This window comes from Bufo gargarizans, unplaced genomic scaffold, assembly GCF_014858855.1.
Source record: "Bufo gargarizans isolate SCDJY-AF-19 unplaced genomic scaffold, ASM1485885v1 original_scaffold_1489_pilon:::fragment_2:::debris, whole genome shotgun sequence".
NCBI lineage: Eukaryota > Metazoa > Chordata > Amphibia > Anura > Bufonidae > Bufo > Bufo gargarizans.
This window is the reverse complement of record NW_025334384.1, coordinates 57,161-81,564: the sequence shown is the minus strand read 5'-3', so window position 1 is coordinate 81,564 and position 24,404 is coordinate 57,161. Positions and strand designations below refer to the sequence as shown.

The window sequence follows — 24,404 nt, the reverse complement described above, 5'->3', positions numbered from 1 at the left end:
ATGTCGGGGTAGTTGTGAATGAACTTCTGCACCACCAAATTCAGCACATGTGCCAGGCAAGGGATGTGCGTCAATTATCGCCCATTATCGCACACCACCAGGCCGGGCTTGAGGCTCACCGGCAGCAACCACTCGTCGGTATGTTGTTCAATACCCCGCCACAACTCCTGCGCGGTGTGGCGCCTGTCCCCCAAACATATGAGTTTCAGAATGGCCTGCTGACGTTTTCCCCGGGCTGTGCTGAAGTTGGTGGTGAAGGTGTGTGGCTGACTGGATGAGCAGGTGGAAGACGAGGAGGAAGCCGAGTAGGAGGAGGAGGCTACAGGAGGCAAAGAATGTTGCCCTGCGATCCTTGGCGGCGGAAGGACTTGCGCCAAACAGCTCTCCGCTAGGGGCCCAGCCGCCACTACATTTACCCAGTGTGCAGTTAGGGAGATATAGCGTCCCTGGCCGTGCTTACTGGTCCACGTATCTGTGCACACTTGATTTTATCGGATACTTGGTTGTGCAGGGAAGGCACGGCTCTCTTGGAGAAGTAGTGGCGGCTGGAAATAACATACTGTGGGACAGCAAGCTGTTTGAAGCGGTCTGTGTCCACCAGCCTGAATTACAGCATTTCATAGGCCAGTAGTTTAGAAATGCTGGCATTCAGGGCCAGGGATCGAGGGTGGCTAGGTGGGAATTTACGCTTTCTCTTAAATGTTTGTGAGATGGAGAGATGAACGCTGCCGTGTGACATGGTTGAGATGCTTGGTGAAGGAGGTGGTGGTGTTGGTGGTACATCCTCTGTTTGCTGGGCGGCAGGTGCCAACGTTCCTCCAGAGGCGGAGGAAGAGGCCGAGGCAGCAGCAGCAGAAGAGGTAGCAGGGGGAGCCTGAGTGAGTTCCTTGTTTTTAAGGTGTTTACACCACTGCAGTTCATGCTTTGCATGCAGGTGCCTGGTCATGCAGGTTGTGCTAAGGTTCGGAACGTTAATGCTTCGCTTCAGGCTCTGATGGCACAGCGTGCAAAACACTCGGGTATTGTCGTCAGCACATTGTTTGAAGAACTGCCACGCCAGGGAACTCCTTGAAGCTGCCTTTGGGGTGCTCGGTCCCAGATGGCGGTGGCCAGTAGCAGGCGGACTCTCTTGGCGGCGGGTGTTCTGCTTTTGCCCACTGCTCCCTCTTTTTCTACGCTGTTAGCTCGGTCTCACCACTGCCTCTTCCTCCGAACTCTGAAAGTCAGTGGCACGACCTTCATTCCATGTGGGGTCTAGAACCTCATCGTCTTCTACCCAGTCTTCCTCCCTGACCTCCTGTTCAGTCTGCACACTGCAGAAAGACGCAGCAGTTGGCACCTGTGTTTCATCATCATAGACGTGCTGAGGTGGTATTCCCATGTCCTCATCATCAGTAAACATAAGTGGTTGTGCGTCAGTGCATTCTATGTCTTCCACCGCTGGGGAAGGGCTAGGTGGATGCCCTTGGGAAACCCTGCCAGCAGAGTCCTCAAACAGCATAATAGACTGCTGCATAAGTTGAGGCTCAGACAGTTTCCCTGATATGCATGGAGGTGATGTGACAGACTGATGGGCTTGGTTTTCAGGCGCAATCTGTGAGCTTTCTGCAGAAGACTGGGTGGGAGATAATGTGAACGTGCTGGATCCACTGTCGGCCACCCAATTGACTAATAGCTGTACCTGCTCAGGCCTTACCATCCTTAGAACGGCATTGGGCCCCACCAAATGTTGCTGTAAATTCTGGCCTCTACTGGGACCTGTGGTAGTTGGTACACTAGGACGTGTGGCTGTGGCAGAACTGCCACAGCCTCTCCCAGAACCAGAGGGTCCACTAACACCACCACAACCATGTCCGCGTCCCTTATTAGATGTTTTCCTCATTGTTACTGTTCGCAACAATAAGAAAAAAATTATTTGGCCCAATGTATTGAATTCAAATTCAGGCCTTTTTTACAGGCACCTAACACTATCTGGCTATTTAGGTACCGTATTACACTAATACAGGCACAGCAGTAACGACAGATTTAGCTGAATATAAATTGTAGGCCTAGTATTTAGGCCCTGGATGACAGGTATCCCTTTTACGGACAGAATTAGACTTGGAAATGCACGGTAGCGTGTGAAGTTATTGAGGATGACCCTATTCGCACCTTCAATCTAATATACCCTTTTATGGATAGATTTAAACTTGGCCTGATACAGCAGAAAACAATGATTTAGGGAATTGCTAAGTTGGGAATTGTATTTCAACCCAGAACAAAAATATATATTTTGCCAGACAGCAGACAGTATTACAATTGGTTAGCCACTGCTAAAACACCAGATTTAGGGTACTGCTATTTTGGCAATTATATTTCACTATACAGTTCGGGTTCGCTCATCCCTAGTGGTGATAACTTTAAAATGCTTTGACTTATCCAGGCCATTCTGAGATTGTTTTTTCGTGACATATTGTACTTCATGACACTGGTAAAATGGAGTTAAAAAATATCATTTTTATTTTTTTAAAATCACCAAGTTTCAATTTCTCTACTTCTATAATACATATTAATACCTACAAAAATAATTATTACTTTACATTTCCCATATGTCTACTTCATGTTAGGATCATTTTGGGAATGACATTTTATTTTTGGGGGACGTTACAAGGCTTAGAAGTTTAGAAGTAAATCTTAAAATTTCTCAGAAATTTTCAAAAACCAACTTTTTAAGGACCAGTTCAGGTCTGAAGTCACTTTGTGAAGTTTACATAATAGAAACCACCCAAAAATGACCCCATTTAGGTGTTCCACAAGAATTTATGGAAAATAGAGATTTTCAAAATGTCACTTTTTTGGCAGATTTTCCATTTTAATATTTTTTTTTCCAGTTACAAAGCAAGGGTTAACAGCCAAACAAAACTCAATATTTATGGCCCTGATTCTGTAGTTTACAGAAACACCCCATATGTGGTCGTAAACTGCTGTACGGGCACACGGAGCGCGCAGAAGGAAAGGAATGCCATACGGTTTTTGGAAGGCAGATTTTGCTGGACTGTTTTTTTTTTACAACATGTCCCATTTAAAGCACCCCTAATGCACCCCTAGAGTAGAAACTCCATAAAAGTGACCCCATCTAAGAAACTACACCCCTCAAGGTATTCAAAACTGATTTTACAAACGTTGTTAACCCTTTAGGTGTTCCACAAGAGTTATTGGCAAATGGAGATGAAATTTCTGAATTTCAATTTTTGGGCAAATTTTCCATTTTAATCCATTTTTTCCAGTAACAAAGCAAGGGTTAACAGCCAAACAAAACTCAATATTTATCGCCCTGATTCTGTAGTTTACAGAAACACCCCATATGTGGTCGTAAACTGCTGTACGGGCACACGGCAGGGCGCAGAAGGAAGGGAATGCCATACGGTTTTTAGAAGGCAGATTTTGCTGGACTGTTTTTTTTTACATGTCCCATTTGAAGCCCCCCCTGATGCACCCCTAGAGTAGAAACTCCAAAAAAGTGACCCCATTTTAGAAACTACGGGATAGGGTGGAAGTTTTGTTGGTACTAGTTTAGGGTACATATGATTTTTGTGAGGCAAGGTAACAAGAAATAGCTGTTTTGGCACAGTTTTTTTTGTTATTTACAACATTCATCTGACAGGTTAGATCATGTGGTATTTTTATAGAGCAGGTTGTCACGGATGCGGCGATACCTAATATGTATACTTTTTATTAATTGATGTATGTTTTACACAATGATTTCATTTTTGAAACAAAAAAAAATCTTATTTTAGTGTTTTCATAGTCTAAGAGCCATATTTTTTTTTCAGTTTTTGGGCGATTATCTGGTTTATTTAACACAGTTTTTATTTTTTATTTTTGACGGTGTTCATTTGAGGGGTTAGGTCATGTGATATTTTGAAAGAGCCTGTCGATACGGACGCGTCGATACCTAATATGTATACTTTTTTTATTTATGCAAGTTTTACACAATAATATAATTTTTGAAACAAAAAAAAAATCATGTTTTAGTGTCTCCATATTCTGAGAGCCATAGTTTTTTCAGTTTTGGGGCGATTATCTTAGGTAGGATCTCATTTTTTGCGGGATGAGATGACGGTTTGATTGGCACTATTTTGGGGTGCATATGACTTTTTGATCGCTTGCTATTACACTTTTTGTGATGTAAGGTGACAAAAAATTGTTTATTTAGCACCATTTGTATTTTTTACGGTGTTCACCTAAGGGGTTAGATCATGTGATATTTTTATAGAGCCGGTCGATACGGACGCGGCGATGCCTAATATGTATACTTTTTTTTATTTATGTAAGTTTTACACAATAACAGCTTTTTTTTTTTTTTTTTAAATGATGTTTTAGTGTCTCCATATTCTGAGCCATAGTTTTTTTTATTATTTGGGTGATTGTCTCAGTTAGGGGATCATTTTTTGCGGGATGTGGTGACGATTAGATTGGTACTATTTTGGTGGGCGTACGTCTTTTTGATCGCTTGCTGTTGTACTTTTTGTGATGTAAGGTGACAAAAAAATTGTTTATTTAGCACAGTTTTTATGTTTTATTTTTTACGGTGTTCATCTGAGTGGTTAGGTCATGTGATACGTTTATAGAGCTTGTCGATACGGACGCGAGGATACCTAATATGTCTATATGTCTTTTACCTATTTTTTACAATTCTCTTTTACTTTATTTTGGGAAAAGGGCACTTTTTTTTCTTTTACTTGAAACTTTTAATTTTTTTTCACTTTATTATTTGTTCCACTCTGGGACTTCAACATTACAGGGTCTGATCCCTGGGTCAAAAAGGAATATATAGCACTATATTCGATATAGTGCTATATATTCGTTTTTTTTAGAATATTTGTCATTTTTTTCCATCTGAAGTCATGATTCCTTCCTGCTTAAATTGCTTAAAAAGCTACTTAAAGGGACACTGACAGGCCCAAAAAGCATATTTAGGGTTATATATGACAGTATAGGTCTTATAAAGGGTATTAGAATCATCTAAGTATCCCCCCTGTCCGCCTCATAAATACAGTAATCTGAAGTTTTATAACCTGCTTTCCTGGTGTTCAATCTGCCTAAGGGGTGGTGCTTCATATCAACTTGCGCCCAGCCAGCCTCGCCACAACTGCTGTTTGAAGCGCCGCCCAGCTCATCAATATTCACTGAGCTGGGCGGCTACTCTGAAGCGCTGTACTAGTGTCCCCGGCCATCTTCAGCGCATGCGCCCGGCACCCTCACTGGCCGGGATCGCATCGCGCGTCTGCTTTATGCGCATGCGCTGTGCCCGGGCGCATGCGCTGAAGATGGCCGGGGACACTAGTACAGCGCTTCAGAGTAGCCGCCCAGCTCAGTGAATATTGATGAGCTGGGCGGCGCTTCAAACGGCAGTTGTGGCGAGGCTGGTTGGGCGCAAGTTGATATGAAGCACCGCCCCTTGGGCAGATTGAACACCAGGAAAGCAGGTTATAAAACTTCAGATTACTGTATTTGAGGCGGACAGGGGGGATACTTAGATGATTCTAATACCCTTTATAAGACCTATACTGTCATATATACCCCTAAATATGCTTTTTGGGCATGTCAGTGTCCCTTTAAGCAGGGAGGAATCATGACTTCAGATGAAAAAAAAAATGACGAATATTCTAAAAAACTAATATAGAGCACTATATCGAATATAGTGCTATATATTCGTTTTTTAAAATATTCGTCAATGACGAATATTTTATAAAAACTAATATATAGCACTATATTCGATATAGTGCTCTATATTCGATATAGTGCTATATATTAGTTTTTTTTGAATATTCGTCATTTTTTTTCCATCCGAAGTCATGATTCCTCCCTGCTTAAGTTGCTTTTCAAGCAATTTAAGCAGGGAGGAATCATTACTTCAGATGGGGAAAAAGTGACGAATATTCTAAAAAAAAACTAATATATAGCACTATATTGAATATAGTGCTATATATTCCGTTTTGACCCACGCCTGTATTGATCACGTAATATTCTCATAGTATGCAATCATTACATTGCAGATTTTTTTAGTAAAAATAAAAGTTGAATATAACAAATATTCGAATTCGCAAATATTCTACAAAATATTTGCGAAATATTGCGAATTCGAATATGACCCCTGACGCTCATTGCTACTCAGGACCAGTTTTTGTTATATGTTTTGGGGCTCATGCCCAAGAACTTATCCGTTCTTGCCCACCGTAAATTCCGGATCCTCCAAACAGGGCTACTGGTGCTCCACATTTTGTGGATCAGAACGTCCGGCCCTATGATTTTTTTGCGGATTGGATGCAGACCCATTAATTTCCGTGGGGCTGCATCCGCACAACTAAAAATACGGTCGTGTGCATGATTCGCACTTATGGTAATTTCTTTTATATTGAAAATTGCAGTTCACAGTTACAAGAATCCCCAAAAGCATAGATCCAGTGATATTGAATCCAGAGATATCTTGTAATAGTCCGCGACAACAGTGATTTAGGGCAGATGGATGATGGAGCATAGCACACTCAATCTGTAATGGTTCAGGAGTCACTGCTCCCTTTTTCAAGCATGTGCTTGGCGTGCTGATTCATGGCCTCTGTGCATAGTCCGCTGCCACGTGCTGCTGGGCTTGGCTTTGGCCATGTGCCGCTGCACTGGGCCCGCAGCCTCATGCCTCTGGTCATGCGGCAGGTGGGTTCTCGGTTGGCCTGGTTTCGCTGGGGGTTCTGGTATTGCTCTATTGGTGCTGTCATGAGGGATGAACTGGAGGGTGGAGCTGGGGGGACCTTTTAACCTTTCTGTTTCCTGTCCCCTGAGGCATACCCTGGAAATCCAGTTACCAGTAAGTCTAATTCCTATTTTTGTTTATATAAGGTGTGAATAATACATTTTTTACAAATGCTAATGTATTTTAAATTTTTATTGGAGGACACAGAAGACTGAGTGTAGCTCCTGCCTCTTGAAGGCGGACAGTAAGCAGAAAAAGTGTTAGCTCTTCCTATCGGCTATACCCCTTCTTCAGACACTGAGTTAATCAGCTATACAGGGAGTGCAGAATTATTAGGCAAATTAGTATTTTGACCACATCATCCTCTTTATGCATGTTGTCTTACTCCAAGCTGTATAGGCTCGAAAGCCTACTACCAATTAAGCATATTAGGTGATGTGGCAAAATGGGTCAAAAGAAGGACTTGACAGGCTCAGAAAGGTCAAAAATAGTGAGATATCTTGCAGAGGGATGCAGCACTCTTAAAATTGCAAAGCTTCTGAAGCGTGATCATCGAACAATCAAGCGTTTCATTCAAAATAGTCAACAGGGTCGCAAGAAGCGTGTGGAAAAACCAAGGCGCAAAATAACTGCCTATGAACTGAGAAAAGTCAAGCGTGCAGCTGCCAAGATGCCACTTGCCACCAGTTTGGCCATATTTCAGAGCTGCAACATCACTGGAGTGCCCAAAAGCACAAGGTGTGCAATACTCAGAGACATGGCCAAGGTAAGAAAGGCTGAAAGACGACCACCACTGAACAAGACACACAAGCTGAAACGTCAAGACTGGGCCAAGAAATATCTCAAGACTGATTTCTCTAAGGTTTTATGGACTGATGAAATGAGAGTGAGTCTTGATGGGCCAGATGGATGGGCCCGTGGCTGGATTAGTAAAGGGCAGAGAGCTCCAGTCTGACTCAGACGCCAGCAAGGTGGAGGTGGAGTACTGGTTTGGGCTGGTATCATTAAAGATGAGCTTGTGGGGCCTTTTCGGGTTGAGGATGGAGTCAAGCTAAACTCCCAGTCCTACTGCCAGTTTCTGGAAGACACCTTCTTCAAGCAGTGGTACAGGAAGAAGTCTACATCCTTCAAGAAAAACATGATTTTCATGCAGGACAATGCTCCATCACACGCGTCCAAGTACTCCACAGCGTGGCTGGCAAGAAAGGGTATAAAAGAAGAAAAACTAATGACATGGCCTCCTTGTTCACCTGATCTGAACCCCATTGAGAACCTGTGGTCCATTATCAAATGTGAGATTTACAAGGAGGGAAAACAGTACACCTCTCTGAACAGTGTCTGGGAGGCTGTGGTTGCTGCTGCACGCAATGTTGATGGTGAACAGATCAAAACACTGACAGAATCCATGGATGGCAGGCTTTTGAGTGTCCTTGCAAAGAAAGGTGGCTATATTGGTCACTGATTTGTTTTTGTTTTGTTTTTGAATGTCAGAAATGTATATTTGTGAATGTTGAGATGTTATATTGGTTTCACTGGTAAACATAAATAATTGAAATGGGTATATATTTGTTTTTTGTTAAGTTGCCTAATAATTATGCACAGTAATAGTCACCTGCACACACAGATATCCCCCTAAAATAGCTAAAACTAAAAACAAACTAAAAACTACTTCCAAAAATATTCAGCTTTGATATTAATGAGTTTTTTGGGTTCATTGAGAACATGGTTGTTGTTCAATAATAAAATTAATCCTCAAAAATACAACTTGCCTAATAATTCTGCACTCCCTGTAGAACATCCTTGACATGCATCTTGAAATGTTTCTCCATCCCCATTATTCTACCTATGTTTGCAACACATAGTCTAGTTCATTGGCTACAATGACCTTAGGGTAAAATATTTTAAAGGGGTTATCCTATGACTAATGTAAAAATGAAAATCAGACATGATATAGTACGTGGTAATCTCTTTCTATCAAAGCTAGAACCAGCCCTGTACCTCACATGGATCTCCCCATTCATTGTTCTGCCAGATTTAGATCAAGCTGACAGCTCAAGGGGAGTGTCTTTTCTGCTGCAGCTAAAGGGGGCGTGTCCATGCTCACCCTATCACAGTTCAGGAGGCAGTTGAAGGATGAAACTGAGCATGTGCGGCCATCTCAGTGAGCAGGACAAAGAAATAAGAAAAAAACAGCAGGTGGTGCAATACAGATACATTGTATTGAATAACTCAGTGACTATACTAAATTTTGAACAACATACAATTGCAAAAGTATTCAGAACCAAGTGCTGGTTTGAAAACTGTAGAATATTTTCTGTGGGATAACCCCATTAACTTACAATTTTCTTTATGGGCCATCATAACTTAAAACCACATAGAAATTGCCAGCCAGTCAGATTGTATATCACTGCTAAACGTCTGTGATTGAATATGGTAAATGGTCAATTAGTGCATAACATTAGGGGCCACGCAGCAGCAATCAGAAAAGTGTATGCGCTGTTAAGAAGTCTTTCTGCAGTATAGCTCTATATCTCCTGTACTACATGTCCAGTCCTGCCCTCTCACTGTGATACATTTAGGCCCCTTTCACATGGGTGAGAATTCTGTGCGGGTGCAATGCGTGAGGTGAACGCATTGCACCTGCACTGAATCTGGACCCATTCACTTCAATGGGGCTGTTCAGATGAGAGGTGATTTTGATGCATCACTTGTGCGCTGCGTGAAAATCGCAGCATGTTCTATATTCTGTGTTTTTCACGCAACGCAGGCCCCATAGAAATTAATGGGTCTGCGTGAAAATCTCAAGCATCCGCAAGCAAGTGCGGATGCGGTGCGATTTTCACGCATGGTTGCTAGGAGATAATGTAAGTAAATTGATAAAAGTCAATTTACTGTATTATTTTCCCTTATAACATGGTTACAATGGAAAATAATAGCATTATTAATACAGAATGCTTACTAAAATGTGGCTTTAGGGGTTAAAAAAATAAATAAAATTAACTTACCTCATCCTGTTCGCGCAGTCGGCATCATCTTCTTTCTGGACCTGCAAAAGGACCTTTGATGACGTAATCTCGCTCACCACGTGGTGAGTGCGATTACGTTCAAAGGTCCTTTGGCAGGTCCTGAAAGAAGAAGATGCCGGCCGCGCGAACAACAGGATGAGGCGAGTACATTTTTTTTTATCCCCTAAAGCCACATTTTAGTAAGCATTCTGTATTAAGAATGCTATTATTTTCCCTTATAACCATGTGTGAGAAATGGACAACAATTCTCATAACTTATTATCTGTCTATGTTTTTATAACTATTGTGTGATCCTATATATTTTCCATTCTGTGAATGTTCGTGCCGTTCTGTCTGGGCCTGCAGGTGGAATACGCATTGCCCTTTGAGGAAATCAGTTTATCGCCTGAATTTAAAAAACTAGCCCTTTTGAAATGGTAATAAAGGTGGTTCCTGGAAATGCAGCCACTCAGACAGCCTAGAACCTCATCCCGCAGGGGTCCAGAAGCTTTTCAAATACAGTGCCACGGGATGAAGAAAATATCTCATAAGCAATAATTCATCTCTGATACAACTCACATATTAATAATTGTGATCATTGTATTCTGCGTGATGTGGGCATCGTAGGGGGTCTAAACACCCCATCTATATTAGCCAGCATTCACACATAACCAATATCTCACCTTCTGGGACAACCACACCGGTCATGTGTGGTATCAAAATGACTAGCCGGATAGAATATACATTATTAAAATATGTTGGGTCCAGACCACGAGAGGAAGGTGTGGACATTATTTCAGAGGATGTTTTGACCAATCAGATAACAAAAAGGAAGACAGTGAAGCCACAAAAGAATCCCTTAAGACAGAAACTGTAAATTATGTTAATGTGGTGGAGAAGGACAATCTCTCTGTAGCGAAGCTGAAAATGGGGCCTAGCAAGGAGGAGCTATGCAGTGAGACCCCGTCAATTTATCCAGCAGTCGTCATGGAGCAAGGACTGAAGGCAGAGTTACTGCATCAATATGATGGACTTATAAATGTGACAGATAATAATGACCTAGTTAATGATACCGCATTGGCTGTAACAGAGGAGACAACCATAGCATATGATGACCTCACTCTGACCACTAAAGCTTCTGGTCGGGAGGGCAATAAAGCCACAGAACTGACAGAATCGCTTCTCGGCCTTTATGGCTAAGATTATGTGTAGTATCTGTTCTTATCAGTCTGCCTTGACTTGCCAGTCCAGGTCCTTGTGGGTACCCCCTGCACTCTGCCTTTGAGCATCGTTGATTAAATTCAGCTTAAACTCACTGCTGCTATTGGGTTTAGGGCTATTCCCCAGGGAACAATAGTGCTCTGGTCTCTGACCACCTCTTAGCCTGTGGTTTAATGTGCTTACTTGGATCTCGACAGCCGAAGACGACTATTGGAAGATTTTCTCCGACTATGATCAGGGAGAAAACTTTGCGAAGACTCGACGAGGACTGAAGACTCCGGCCTCGGGGGACCCGGACGAGGAAAAGAAGCTCGGCGAAGACCTTCCCCAGAAGAAGGTCCGCCCAGCAATAAGGAATTTGCATACCCCCACCCCCTATGGCAAAAGGGGCGCTTTGCAAAGATTTTCCAGAGAGAGGAAGGCAAGAAGAAGCCATGGCCTCAACCTCAACCTCCCAAGAACAAGAAGAATGCCACAGAAGAAAAAAAGGCCACGGAAGAGGCCCACCAGCCTTCACTTCATCGGCTACTGACCCGGCGGCACCTGTTCCCCTGAAGCAGCAGGAAGGCAAGGAGCCCAGCCGCGGCTCCCCACCCCTGGAGCCTTGGATGAGGCAGACCGTCATCCTGAAGATGAAGGAAGTGGACGGGACATGAGCCAGGATGTGTTTGGCAAAAAGATGGTCCTGGAACAGGGATTCACAAAGCCAGAAGTGGTGAGCATCTATTCGTTCTTCACAGGAATGTTCTGGATCACTTTTGGTTCCATGGCCATCTGCAAAAGGTACTGGGAGATGGTCAAAGCAGCGAGACCGGAATCCCCTTCAGGCGATTTGTGGGCAGCTGCCCTGTACAGATGGAAGAAAGGAGAGTGATCTATGCAGAATCCACACATCCCAGGCAAGGACATCATCACCTTCCTGAAGCGGTTCTGCACCGTTGTGAGGGATCCCACCCACATATTGGATGGAAACGGATTCTGGACCGGCAAGTGGTCTGTCGTCTGCCTCAACAAAGACCCTTCAGACCCGGATGGCGTACAGCACCTGCTACAGTCATTCTCCTTGGGCAACTCTTCGGCCTTCATCTACTACCCCAATATGCCGTAGGTCTGCAGGAAATGCAGCAAGATGGGCCACCAGATGAAGGACTGCAAGGAGGACGCCTGCAGGATCTGTCATGTGGCAGGACACAACTTCAAGGACTGCCCCAAGAAGACGGTATGCAATCTGTGTGGTCTGGCCTCCCACGTCTATAAGGACTGCCCGAGGAGGGAAAGTACCTGGGCAGCCGTCGCAGCCAGAGCTCCGGCCAGCAGGAACCCCACCCCAGCCCTGACTCTGGTGGTGACCAAACCCAAGGCAAAACCACCTAGGAAGAAGGGTAAGCAGATATCTGTCCTAGGCCATGCTCCCACCCCCCCCTCCTCCCGCCATGAGGATTCCCATATCCAACTGCCTATTACTCAGTAGCACCTTCCACCAGCCCCAGCCCAACCTGCCCCATTGCCACCGCTGCAGTAGCATTAACCGTTCCTCCAGCCTCCTACGAGGAGGAATATCCCGCTCTCTCATCACCAGGTGTCCAGCAAAGAAAGGGGAAAAGAAAGGGAGAGGGATAGCCCAGTCGCTGACCACTCCAAGAAAAAGATGATCGAGGCAGTGGAAGATCCCCTGCCTGAAAAATAAGACCTCCAGACCACCGAACATTTCAACGAGCTCGACATCAAGTGCCAGCTGTTGCACAGGTCACTCACAGACAGCAGACAAGAAGAGAAGCCACCGGACGACCGGGGTGGTAACTAAGCTGTATCGTTTCCGCTAACCTATTTCTTTACCTTACATGATGACAAATTTTAACCTTTTTTCCATAAATTTTAGGAGTATTAGGGCCAATGTGTATATGTTGCAGGAGTCTGCTTTTCCCCCCTCTAGGTCTCACAACCATCTGGCCAGGCAGTGGTCCCATGGCCCGTCCTACTGGTCCGGTGGTGGTGACTGTGGTTGGTGGTTCCCATCTTTCTCAGGGGAAGGCGGTGGTTCCCATCTTTCTCAGGGGAAGCGCTTTTACACTTTACTCCGTCCAGGAGCTCATCTGTGGCAGGCTACTTGTCGTAGATGTTCCTGGGCGGGAGAGCCGGTTAGGCTCATCAATATGTATGCTTCCTCTGACAAAGGTGCGCGACTGGAGCTTTTCCAGGCCCTACGACTGCAGCTCGCTACCACTAGGGCTGTAGTGAGGGGAGGTGGGGGGGGGGGGGACTTCAACTGCCTGATCAAGGAGGACGGACGCAGCTCCGGCAAGTTAGAGGTCACTTCCAAACTGCTTATTGAGATGGTGACCGAAGCATCCTTGCAGGACGTTGTGGGCTCCATGAGGTAAGGCTCCATTAATTATATGTGGAGCCGACCCGATGGCTCACTCCGTTCTTGGATAGACTTTGTGTTTACCTCTCGGGCAGTCAGGCGGTGTGGGAACTCTATGATCCCTTGCTTCCTCTCCGATCGCAGAGCCATTAAGGTCCAGTGCATCCTTGGGAACGGGTTCCCCCCCGGCCCTGGATACTGAACTGCGCACTGTTGAATCAGGAGGACGTGCTTGCGGAGCTTAGAGAGGTCTACATAGCCTGGCGGAATGACAAATGCTTGTTTGAACGGACTAGTGACTGGTGGGAATATGTTAAATCCCAGTTTCGTTGTTTCTTTCAGGCAAAACAACAAAAACCGGCGTGTGAGAAGAAGACGGCCTTCAGAGAGCTGCAGCGTGAGCTGCGGTCCCTGCAAGACCTTCACCGATGCGGCTGGAGCGTCAGAGAGGAGCTGGAGGAGACAAAGAGGAGTAGGAAAATCAAAGGGGCAGTAACATTTAAAACATGATATTTATTAATACGACTAAAACATATATAGTCCCCTTACAAACAAAAACAGACAGACACAGTCGGGTCCTGGGTACATGTGAGCCGCTGGGATGCGGGTCACAGTACACAGAATCCCTAGGGCGAGCCCTTTATTAGAGCTGTGTGGACCCCAAGGGTCAGGATGAGCCGCAATTTGTGCTGAGAAACACCCTAGCGTAGACGTCCTGATTCCCACTTGGAGAACAGGTCAATGCCCAGACAGGGTGAAAAAATAAGGGTAGATCTTACCGGTAACAAGTCAAACCGTGCGTGTATTCATCGGACACAGGAGACAACCGGAAATAAAGTTCTTGTCCCAGCACGTGGACTAGGTGTCCCTATGCGGGGAAGGGCTTCTTCATAGGTAAGGTCATGCCTAATCAAGGGCCGCAGGGAGATGAGCTGTCCCTGTTGCACCCTGCTTGACCTACTATGACCCTAATACCCTAACACAAGATCCGTGCCCCGCAAGGGTTGGTCCCGTCCGGAACCTTGCCCTGGTCTAAGGTCCCTATAAGACCCTGCCAGGGTGATGAAAAGGACACCTAATCTAGTGAAACTAGAATAGATAATGGCAGAACCATGGATATAAAGGAGGTATGTTGTGTCCCTACGCGTTTCCTCAATAGAACATTCACAGAAAAAATAATACTACAATCAACCCCTTGAATCGTCAGGGGACGGGGGTTAGTACTAGTAGCCGCTGCCTAAACCGCTTAGTGTCAGTGATATACTACTGAGCACGGGTGGAAAAGGGCAGACTGAAATAAATCACTCAGAAAGCTAAGTCTATTTGCACTGAGAAAAACCTCATAGCCACCTAAGAAACTATGCTTCTGTTAGGCAGTTGGGAGGGAGGTGCTGGCTACCTCTAACCACTCTGTGATAAATAACGTGGTTAATTTGTATCTAGAGTGCGTATGGCAGAGTCCAGGTACATCTGAAACACACAAGAAGAGATACAAGACGCCCTATAAACTACTGTAAGGTAGTGGATATATTTTAGGGGGTTAGTGGTTTTTAATTAAAAAATCCACCAGCACTCACGTTGGAGTATACGCTTATCCCAATCTCCTCCACGCTGGAGTTTCTGGACATGTTCGATGCCCATGAAAGTCACTGCTGAGGCACGGCCCCCGTGATTGGTCTGGACGTGCCTTGCCACAGGGGTGTCTCTCTCATTGCGTATATCCCCAAAATGCTCCCCATAGAAATACTGGTTGATGTCTGTCTCCCTATATATATGCCTGGACATTGTTCATCTATACATCGGCATTAGGGGGTCATTGTGTTTTTTTTCTACTAAATATATCCACTACCTTACAGTAGTTTATAGGGCGTCTTGTATCTCTTCTTATGTGTTTCAGATGTACCTGGACTCTGCCATACGCACTCTAGATACAAATTAACCACATTATTTATCACAGAGTGGTTAGAGGTAGCCAGCACCTCCCTCCCAACTGCCTAACAGAAGCATAGTTTCTTAGGTGGCTATGAGGTTTTTCTTAGTGCAAATAGACTTAGCTTTCTGAGTGATTTATTTCAGTCTGCCCTTTTCCACCCGTGCTCAGTAGTATATCACTGACACTAAGCGGTTTAGGCAGCGGCTACTAGTACTAACCCCCGTCCCCTGACGATTCAAGGGGTTGATTGTAGTATTATTTTTTCCGTGAATGTTCTATTGAGGAAACGCGTAGGGACACATGAACATACCTCCTTTATATCCATGGTTCTGCCATTATCTATTCTAGTTTCACTAGATTAGGTGTCCTTTTCATCACCCTGGCAGGGTGTCATAGGGACCTTAGACCAGGGCAAGGTTCCGGACGGGACCACCCCTTGCGGGGCATGGATCTCGTATTAGGGTCATAGTAGGTCAAGCAGGGTGCAACAGGGACAGCTCATCTCCCTGCGGCCCTTGATTAGGCATGACCTTACCTATGAAGAAGCCCTTCCCCGCATAGGGACACCTAGTCCACGTGCTGGGACAAGAACTTTATTTCCGGTTGTCTCCTGTGTCCGATGAATACACGCACGGTTTGACTTGTTACCGGTAAGATCTACCCTTATTTTTTCACCCTGTCTGGGCATTGACCTGTTCTCCAAGTGGGATTCAGGACGTCTACGCTGGGGTGTTTCTCAGCACGAATTGTGGCTCCTCCTGACCCTTGGGGTCCACACAGCTCTAATAAAGGGCTCGCCCTAGGGATTCTGTGTACTGTGACCCGCATCCCAGCGGCTCACATGTACCCAGGACCAGACTGTGTCTGTCTGGTTTTGTTTGTAAGGGGACTATATATGTTTTAGTCGTATTAATAAATATCATGTTTTAAATGTTACTGCCCCTTTGATTTTCCTATTACGCTTTCAAGCAGTACTTTGGGGAGAGGTGTGGTCTGCACCGTTCTCACCCTCAAGGGACAACTTTATTCTTTTTTGTTTGCAATTTTGGAGACAAAGAGGAGCCTGAAAAGGCACTTTGAGGAGGAATCCAAGTGAATTAGCTTCTGCTCCTAAGTGAAGAACCTGGTGAAGGGTGAGAAATGTAACTCGTTCTTTTTCAGGAATCTGCACGCCGGCCACACGCCCCTGAATGAACTTCGAGACAAGGATGGCAACATGCGATCAGGGAATGAGGAAGTGATGGGAGTCATCACAGACTACTACAGCGACCTCTACTCCCTGAAGAACACTGACCCGAACGCCACTGATAAATTCCTGTCAGGTATCACTAACCATCTTGACCCTGTAAGTGCGGAGGCATGGATGACCCTCTGACGGTGGGGGAAGTCCTCTCTGCCGCTAGATTCTTTAGGGCCGGCAGGACCCCGGGCAGTGACGGCCTCCCAGCGGAGCTCTATGTAGCGCTGGGGGATCTGATGTGTCCGGACCTGCTGGAACTATATGAGGAGATGGTGGTGGAGGGTAGAATGCCCCCATTGTTGAGGGAAGGAATTATCACGATCTTGTATTAGTGGAATGGGGAGAGATGTGACTTGAAAAACTGGCGTCCCATCTCTCTCCTGAATATAGGACTGCATGATCTTTGCCAAGGTACAAGCGGCCCTGGTCAGCCTTGACTAGGAGAAGGCCTTTGACCGAGTGTCCCTTTTATTCATGGGCAGGGCTTTGCGCAAGCTGGGTTTGGGCAGGAGGTTCTGTTTGTTAACCTGATGTACCTTGACATTTGCAGCGCAGTGTTGAACGGCTGGAAGACTGACCCCTTTCTGATGGCTGCCCTCTCACCTCTCCTTTTTGTTTGTGTTATAGAATCCTTCGTGGAGTCTATCCGGCAGAATGGAGAGATCAGAGGGATCACCGCACCAGGACCTGGACACTACGAGGTCAAGTGCTCACTGTACACGGACGACGTGACAGTCTTCTGTGCTGACCGGTGTTCGGTGACTGCACTCATCCAGACCTGAGAGGAGTTCGGACAAGCTTCAGGGGCCAAAGTCAACTGTGACAAGTCAGAAGCTATGCTCTTCGGGAACTGGCAACTGGCCTCTTCTGCCCCCTTCCCATTTACCATCAAATTGGACTCTGATCAAAATCCTTGAAGCCTGGTTCAGAAAGGAAGGCGCAGCCCTCAAGTCTTGGGAAGAACACTTTGCCAAGGTCAATCAAAGAATCTGACTGTGGAGCCTCAGACAGCTTACAATTGAAGGCAAAGCACTCGTCCTGCGTAACGAAGTTCTTACTGTGCTCCTGTACATCGCACAGGCATGGCCCCCTCTTGCCACGGTTTCCAGGGCCATCACCAGGACAGTGTTTCGCTTCGTCTGGGGATCCAAGATGGACAGAGTGAAGAGAGCCATCATATACAAAAAGAGCCCCGCAAGGGCGGAAAGGGCATACCGGACCTGCCCACTTTACTGCGGATCGCCTTTGTTTGTGACAGCGTGCGCCTGACTCTGAGAACAGCCAACGCCTCTGCAGGCAAGGCGATGTCTCGCTTTTACCTCCTGCCCCTCTGGAGGGGCCTGGGACAGCTCCATCCCTTACAATTGGCACGCTCTCTGGTTTTATCCTGGACTGCATCAGACTTATCCATAGCCTGCTCCGGGATTACATCATCTTGGACATCGACGACGAAGAGGACTAAACCCCTCTCCTTCCGCCTCACCCCCCCCGGTCCCCCCGTCCCCCCCCGTTTGTTTCCGTCTTCTCAATAAAGCTGATGGCATGCGATTTCCCTTTCCTACCTCCTCACTGTCTAAATGCTTTGTTGGAAGGTGATGGTTCCATTTTCCTCCTGTCCCTGGAAAACAGAAGGAACTCTGACCACACAAATCGTTGAGTAAGAACCTTTCTGCTTTTTATCCTTTTATTTTTATACAGTTTTGTGCACGTTTTTGTAGGTTTTATTTCTTGTAACTTAGTACTGTACCTTTTTAGTGCATTAAAGCACACTTTAATGGTTTTGCCTTGTGCCCTGAACGAGCCCAGTAACCTCCATTTTTTTTAAAGTGTATGAGTGCGGTTTGCGTTACCGTGTATTTGCTACAAGTGTGGCCTGTGCTACAGTGAGCCTGCTTGCGAGTGGGGCGCTGTGGGGTTTTCTATAAGCCCTTAATTAATCGGTGTATTGATTTAAATGTCATAGACAGTGGCAGCGTGTTTGGGTGCATGAGAGGCTGTGGCAGGGTGTAATTGAGGCTCAATCTGGGCCTGTGTGTAGGGGCGCGAGAGATTGAGTGCACGAAATAGACCCCAGTCGCACCCGGGTCACGTGACAGGGCGGTTCCCGTATGCGACACCATGTTATAAGGGAAAATAATAAAATATACATAACACCTAACCCAAACTTCAGTGAATAAGTCTGGGTTCAGGTCTGGTACCACAGTCAGTTAATTTTTTTAAAGAGTGTGCAAAAACTGAACATCGGAACTCAATCGCAGTCAAAACTGACTGCAATGGCATACCAACTCGATTTTCCCTGATCGCAGACGCAATGCATCCGGATTTTTTTTTGTCCCAAAATCATGGACATCCAACATTTTAAGGACAAATTGGAAAACCAAAATGAATGATAAAGATTATAAGCAATACATCTATAGCTCAATAATATACTGATAAGAACTCATGACCAACGTAGACTGAGCTGTAAAATGATAATAATTACCACCAAAATAATCTAGTCATGTATTTTTTTCACAGTTTTTTGCAATTTTTCATGCAAAAATACTGGCACAAAGCACTTCCCTACATTTTCGCTGAAATGATGCAGAATGGCAGTGTAAGGGCTCATTCACACATCAATGTTCCACAAACGTGTGCTGTACGGGTTCTCCACAGACAGCACACATCCCCATTCATATTAATGTGTATTCCCACATCTGTGTTTTAGCACGTTCCATGGGTCAATTATTTTTAGCACGGATGCATGTTCTATTTTGTCTGTCGCCCATTATAGTCTATGGATCTGTGAAAACCACGGATGCCGTCTGTGTCTCACGGTGCTGCTGTATTCTGTATATTGTCCTGACGAAGGGGGCACTTTCGCCCTTGAAACGCGTTGACTTTAATAAAAAGAATCTTATTCATCTCAAGGACTGATCTTTATGCCTGCAGCGCCGGATAGTGGTTTGACACTTTATAAAATTCTCTGCATATTCATGGATTTAAGCACGGACATGTGAATGAGGCTTTAGACATAGTTGATGGTGCCCGTGGAGGAGGCAGACAGGTACAGTTTAATATGAAATGTAGCCAAAATGGAAGATGACAGAACAGGGGCTTGCGTAGTATTTTTAAAGATGTACAGGTGATTTCATATTAAAGAACGTAACTGATTAAAGTTGCATGAAGGTGATATTGAGTGGAACTTACGCTCAGCAGGTTGTGCATGTCAAGAAATGCATGATTTTTTTTCAGTTTTAATTATTTGTGCTCTTTATGCAAAAAATGGCAATTTGCATGCGTGACTCTAAACATAAAATGCAAGTACTTCTCACACCAGCCACGCAACTTTTAGCTAATTTAGGCTCCTTTCACACCTGCGTTCAGGTGTCCGCTCGTGAGCTCCGTTTGAAGGGGCTCACGAGCGGCCCTGAACGCAGCCGTCTGGCCCTAATGCATTCTCAGTGGAGGCGGATCCACTGAGAATGCATCTGTCTGCCAGCGCTCAGCCTCCGCTCCGCTCAGTGAGCGGACACCTGAACGCTGCAAGCAGCGTTCGGGTGTCCGCCTGGCCGTGCGGATCCGTTCCGACTTAACATGTAAGTCAATGGGGACGGATCCGCTTGAAGATGACACCATATGGCTCAATCTTCAAGCAGATCCGTCCCCCATTGACTTTCAATGTAAAGTCGGAACGGATCCGCTCAGGCTACTTTCAGACTTAGAAAATTTTTCTAAGTTCTAATGCAGACGGATCCGTTCTGAACGGAGCCACCGTCTGCATTAATATGAGCGGATCCGTTCAGAACGGATCCGATCGAACGCAGGTGTGAAAGTAGCCTTATCAGAACGTCTGTTCTCTACAGGGCAGGTGGTGAATTGTTCACATGATCAGGAAGTGCAGGATACTAATGGCCACGGGTTGCCTGTGATCGGTGTCTTAAGATTCCTCATTAGCGTTTCTATTGTATATTATTCGGGCTCTCCTGGTATTATTAGCCTGCTTGGACCTTGAACGCCGATTATAGGCTGACGATTTGGATCCCGACACCACCTCCTGGTTCTGACCTTCTGACTTGGAAATGGTTCCGATTACGATTTGCCCTAATTGCTATTCTGGTTTTGTCTCCTACATCAGTTTTTTTACTCTGTCTCTTTGTTTAGGATTTGGCTTGTATTGGTCTCTCCTTGTTTGACCCAGAGAGTTTGTTCCGCCAATTTCTTAAGTGTGGTCATCGATCTGTCCATAGGGTTTTTTCCTGCCTTGTAGACACATGCCCTTATCTAGGAAAGGACTGTTGTCCAGTTGTGGGACGCTGCTTAGAGAAGATCATGCCAGTAGGTAGGAAGAGAGTGACAGGAAATTCTGGGTTCACAGCTCCCTGCCGTGACATGCGTCAGTAGGGTTACATTATAAGGATGAAAGCCAAAAGCATAACCAGCTACTGCAAAATAAACAGTATACAGAGAAAAATAGCCTGCACTAGTCCATACAACATTATCCAGTACACAAATTGATGTAAACAGAGCCTTAAAGTCTATGAACACCTTTGGGGCATTTTTTATGTTTATTACTGCATTCTACTCATGTTGGGCCAAGATAATTTTTTCATTTGGTCTTCTTTAAAAAATTCAACAGTTCAATTTGATCTTTAAAAGTTTTCCTTCTACAGTTTTCAGTTTCAGAGAACTGCTCTGGTGGGTGGATATGTAGTTCTTATATCTAAACTCCTAACAGCTCATAAATAGTGATGAGCGAACTTCTGTTTTAAGTTCGGCGTCTAAAGTTCGGCTTCCGGTTAGCGGAGAATCCCTATATGGTTCCCGATATGGATTCCGACTTCCGTTGTGGTCCGTGGTAGCGGAATCAATAATGGCCGATTATTGATTCCGCTACCACGGACCACAACGGAAGTCGGAATCCATATCGGGAACCATATCGGGATTCTCCGCTAACCGGAAGCCGAACTTTAGACGCCGAACTTAAAACAGAAGTTCGCTCATCACTACTCAAACACTCATTTAAAGAGAACCTGTTACCAGGAAATGTAGTGAAGTCTGCAGGCAGTATGTTATAGAGCAGGAGGAGCTAAGCAGTTACCTGCCTGTGCTCTGATGGGGAGCCCAGCCTCTCTGTTTCATAAAGAGACAGTCAGAGCTCTGCTGGCCTTTTTAAGACTTCTTTTATTTATACATTTTAACAACTGATCACTATGATAGGCTGTCACAATGATCAAAAGTTTTATTTCCCCTAAAGTGGGGAAAATTGGCTTCTACCTCCGTTTTTTTTTTTTTTGTCTTCCTCTGGATCAACTTGCAGGATAACAGGCCGAACTGGATGGGCAGATGTCTTTTTCAGCCTTATAAACAATGTTACTATGAATGATCTATAGTAACAGCACTGTTGCAGCGATCTGCAGTGCCATGGGCTGCTGGCTGATAGTAATGTAACCTGACACTCCTACACTCGAATTATTAGGAACACCTGTTCTATTTCTCATTAATGCGATTATCTAGTCAACCAATCACATGGCAGTTGCTTCAATGCATGTAGGGTTGTGGTCCTGGTCAAGACAATCTCCTGAACTCCAAACTGAATGTCAGAATGGGAAAGAAAGGTGGGCTACAACAGCAGAAGACCCCACCAGGTACCACTCATCTCCACTACAAATAGGAAAAAAAGAGGCTACAATTTGCACGCGCTCACCAAAATTGGACTGTTGAAGACTGGAAAAATTTTGCCTGGTCTGATGAGTCTCGATTTCTGTTGAGACATTCAAATGGTAGAGTCCGAATTTGGCGCAAACAGAATGAGAACATGTATCCATCATGCCTTGTTACCACTGTGCAGGCTGGTTGTGGTGGTGTAAGGGATGTTTTCTGGGCACACTTTAGGCCCCTTAGTGCCAATTGGCCATCGTTTAAATGCCACGGGCTACCTGAGCATTGTTTCTGACCATGTCCATCGCTTCATGACCACCATGTACCCAGCAAGATAATGCACCATGTCACAAAGCTCGAATCATTTCAAATTGGTTTCTTGAACATGACAATGAGTTCACTGTACTAAAATGGCCCCCCACAGTCACCAGATCTCAACCCAACAGAGCATCTTTGGGATGTGGTGGAACGGGAGCTTCGTGCCCTGGATGTGCATCCCTCAAATCTCCATCAACTGCAAGATGCTATCCTATCAATATGGGCCAACATTTCTAAAGAATGCTATCAGCACCTTGTTGAATCAATGCCACGTAGAATTAAGGCAGTTCTGAAGGCAAAAGGGGGTCCAACACTATTAGTATGGTGTTCCTAATAATTCTTTAGGCGAGTGTATATGTAGGGTTACATTTAAAGGGGTTGTCCGGGATTGGGGACTTATGTCCTTGTTAAACAATTAAACCTAAGTATCTTCTACATGACTGTCCTACCTTCCACATACTTTTCTGATGCCCCGTATTCATCAGTCAAATTCTCAGCCGGAAGTGAGTCTTTTCTCACATTCAATGAGGTACCGGGTCCCTTCTGCAGAGCGAAGCTGCTTCTTCCACTTCGCAGGGAGCCCGGTGACGTCACCATCAGCCGCAGGCATTATGCAGAGCACTCGGCAACAGATCACGCTAAGCCACACCGCTCCGGTCCAGTGACGTCACCGGGCAGGGCGTGTTCACAATGGAGGCAAGGGAACTATGCTAATTAGCATAGTAAACGCCTCCAATGCAGGCAAATGGGACGGCAGGCTGGAGATAGAAGCAATACTCGGAGGACAGGAGGAGTTTGGGGGCGTTACTAAGGGGGGGGGGGGTGCGGCAGGAGGCTGAATATGATTCAAGGGGGGCGGATGCATGGAGGACATGGCGATGTGCGGCAGGAGGCGGAATAACAATGAGGGAGTGGAGTCACAGCAGAGAGGAGAGTCGTCTGAATGCACGTGATGCCGCGCTGCACTGGGACCCACAGTGCAGAGCGGCAGGAAGTTAGACAAAAATAAACAAACAGAGATGTAAACAGTGCGTGGGGGACCGTCGGAGCCGTTTAGAAATGGCGAAAATACCTTAAAACATATGGGGGGGACCTAGAATCACCTGTTGACAGTGAGTACACAAAAAAAAAAAAAAAAAGGAGATTTTTGTATAACTTACCAGTTAAATCTCTTTCTCGCTCTTCCTTGGGGGACACAGACCTTGGGTATAGCTCAGCTCCCTAGGAGGCGTGACACTAAGTAAAACTGTTAAGCCCCTCCTCCATCAGCTATACCCTCAGCCTGGAGATAGAGGCTACCAGTTGCGTGTCCAAGTAGTGAAAGGATAACAACCAATAACGGAAACAACCAGCCAGCAACCCAACGGGGCGCCAGACCATAACCCTGTAACAAAACACAGAAGGGTGGGTGCTGTGTCCCCCAAGGAAGAGCGAGAAAGAGATTTAACTGGTAAGTTATACAAAAATCTCCTTTTCTCGCCCATTTTCCTTGGGGGACACAGACCTTGGGACGTTCAAGAGCAGTCCAAGAAGGGAGGGACCACAAACCCAAGGCGGACCACCACCGGAGCATCAGGAAACCGCTGCCTGCAAAACCAGGCGGCCCAAAGCAGCATCCGCTGATGCATGCGTATGCACTCTATAGAACCTTGTGAAAGTGTGCAGAGAGGACCAAGTGGCTGCTTTGCACAACTGTTCAGCCGAGGCCCGATGCCTCTGCGCCCAGGAAGCTCCGACTGCTCTGGTGGAATGAGCAGTGACGCTGAAAGGCGGAGCTCTACCCTTGGCTCGATAAGCCTCAGACACCGCCAGTTTAATGAAACGGGCAATAGCCACCTTGGAGACCGCCAAACCCTTGCGCGAACCCTCCGGAACCACAAACAGGGAGTCCGTGCGCCGAAAGGATCCGGTGACCTCCAGATAAATCTTCAACGCCCTGACCACATCCAGAC

The 24,404-nt window shown here is 45.6% G+C and overlaps 1 pseudogene; it reads left to right on the top strand.

The window, feature by feature from the left end:
• The first annotated feature begins 10,910 nt into the window (after positions 1-10,910).
• Positions 10,911-11,117, top strand: LOC122923347 (annotated as a pseudogene).
• The last annotated feature ends 13,287 nt before the right edge of the window (positions 11,118-24,404 follow it).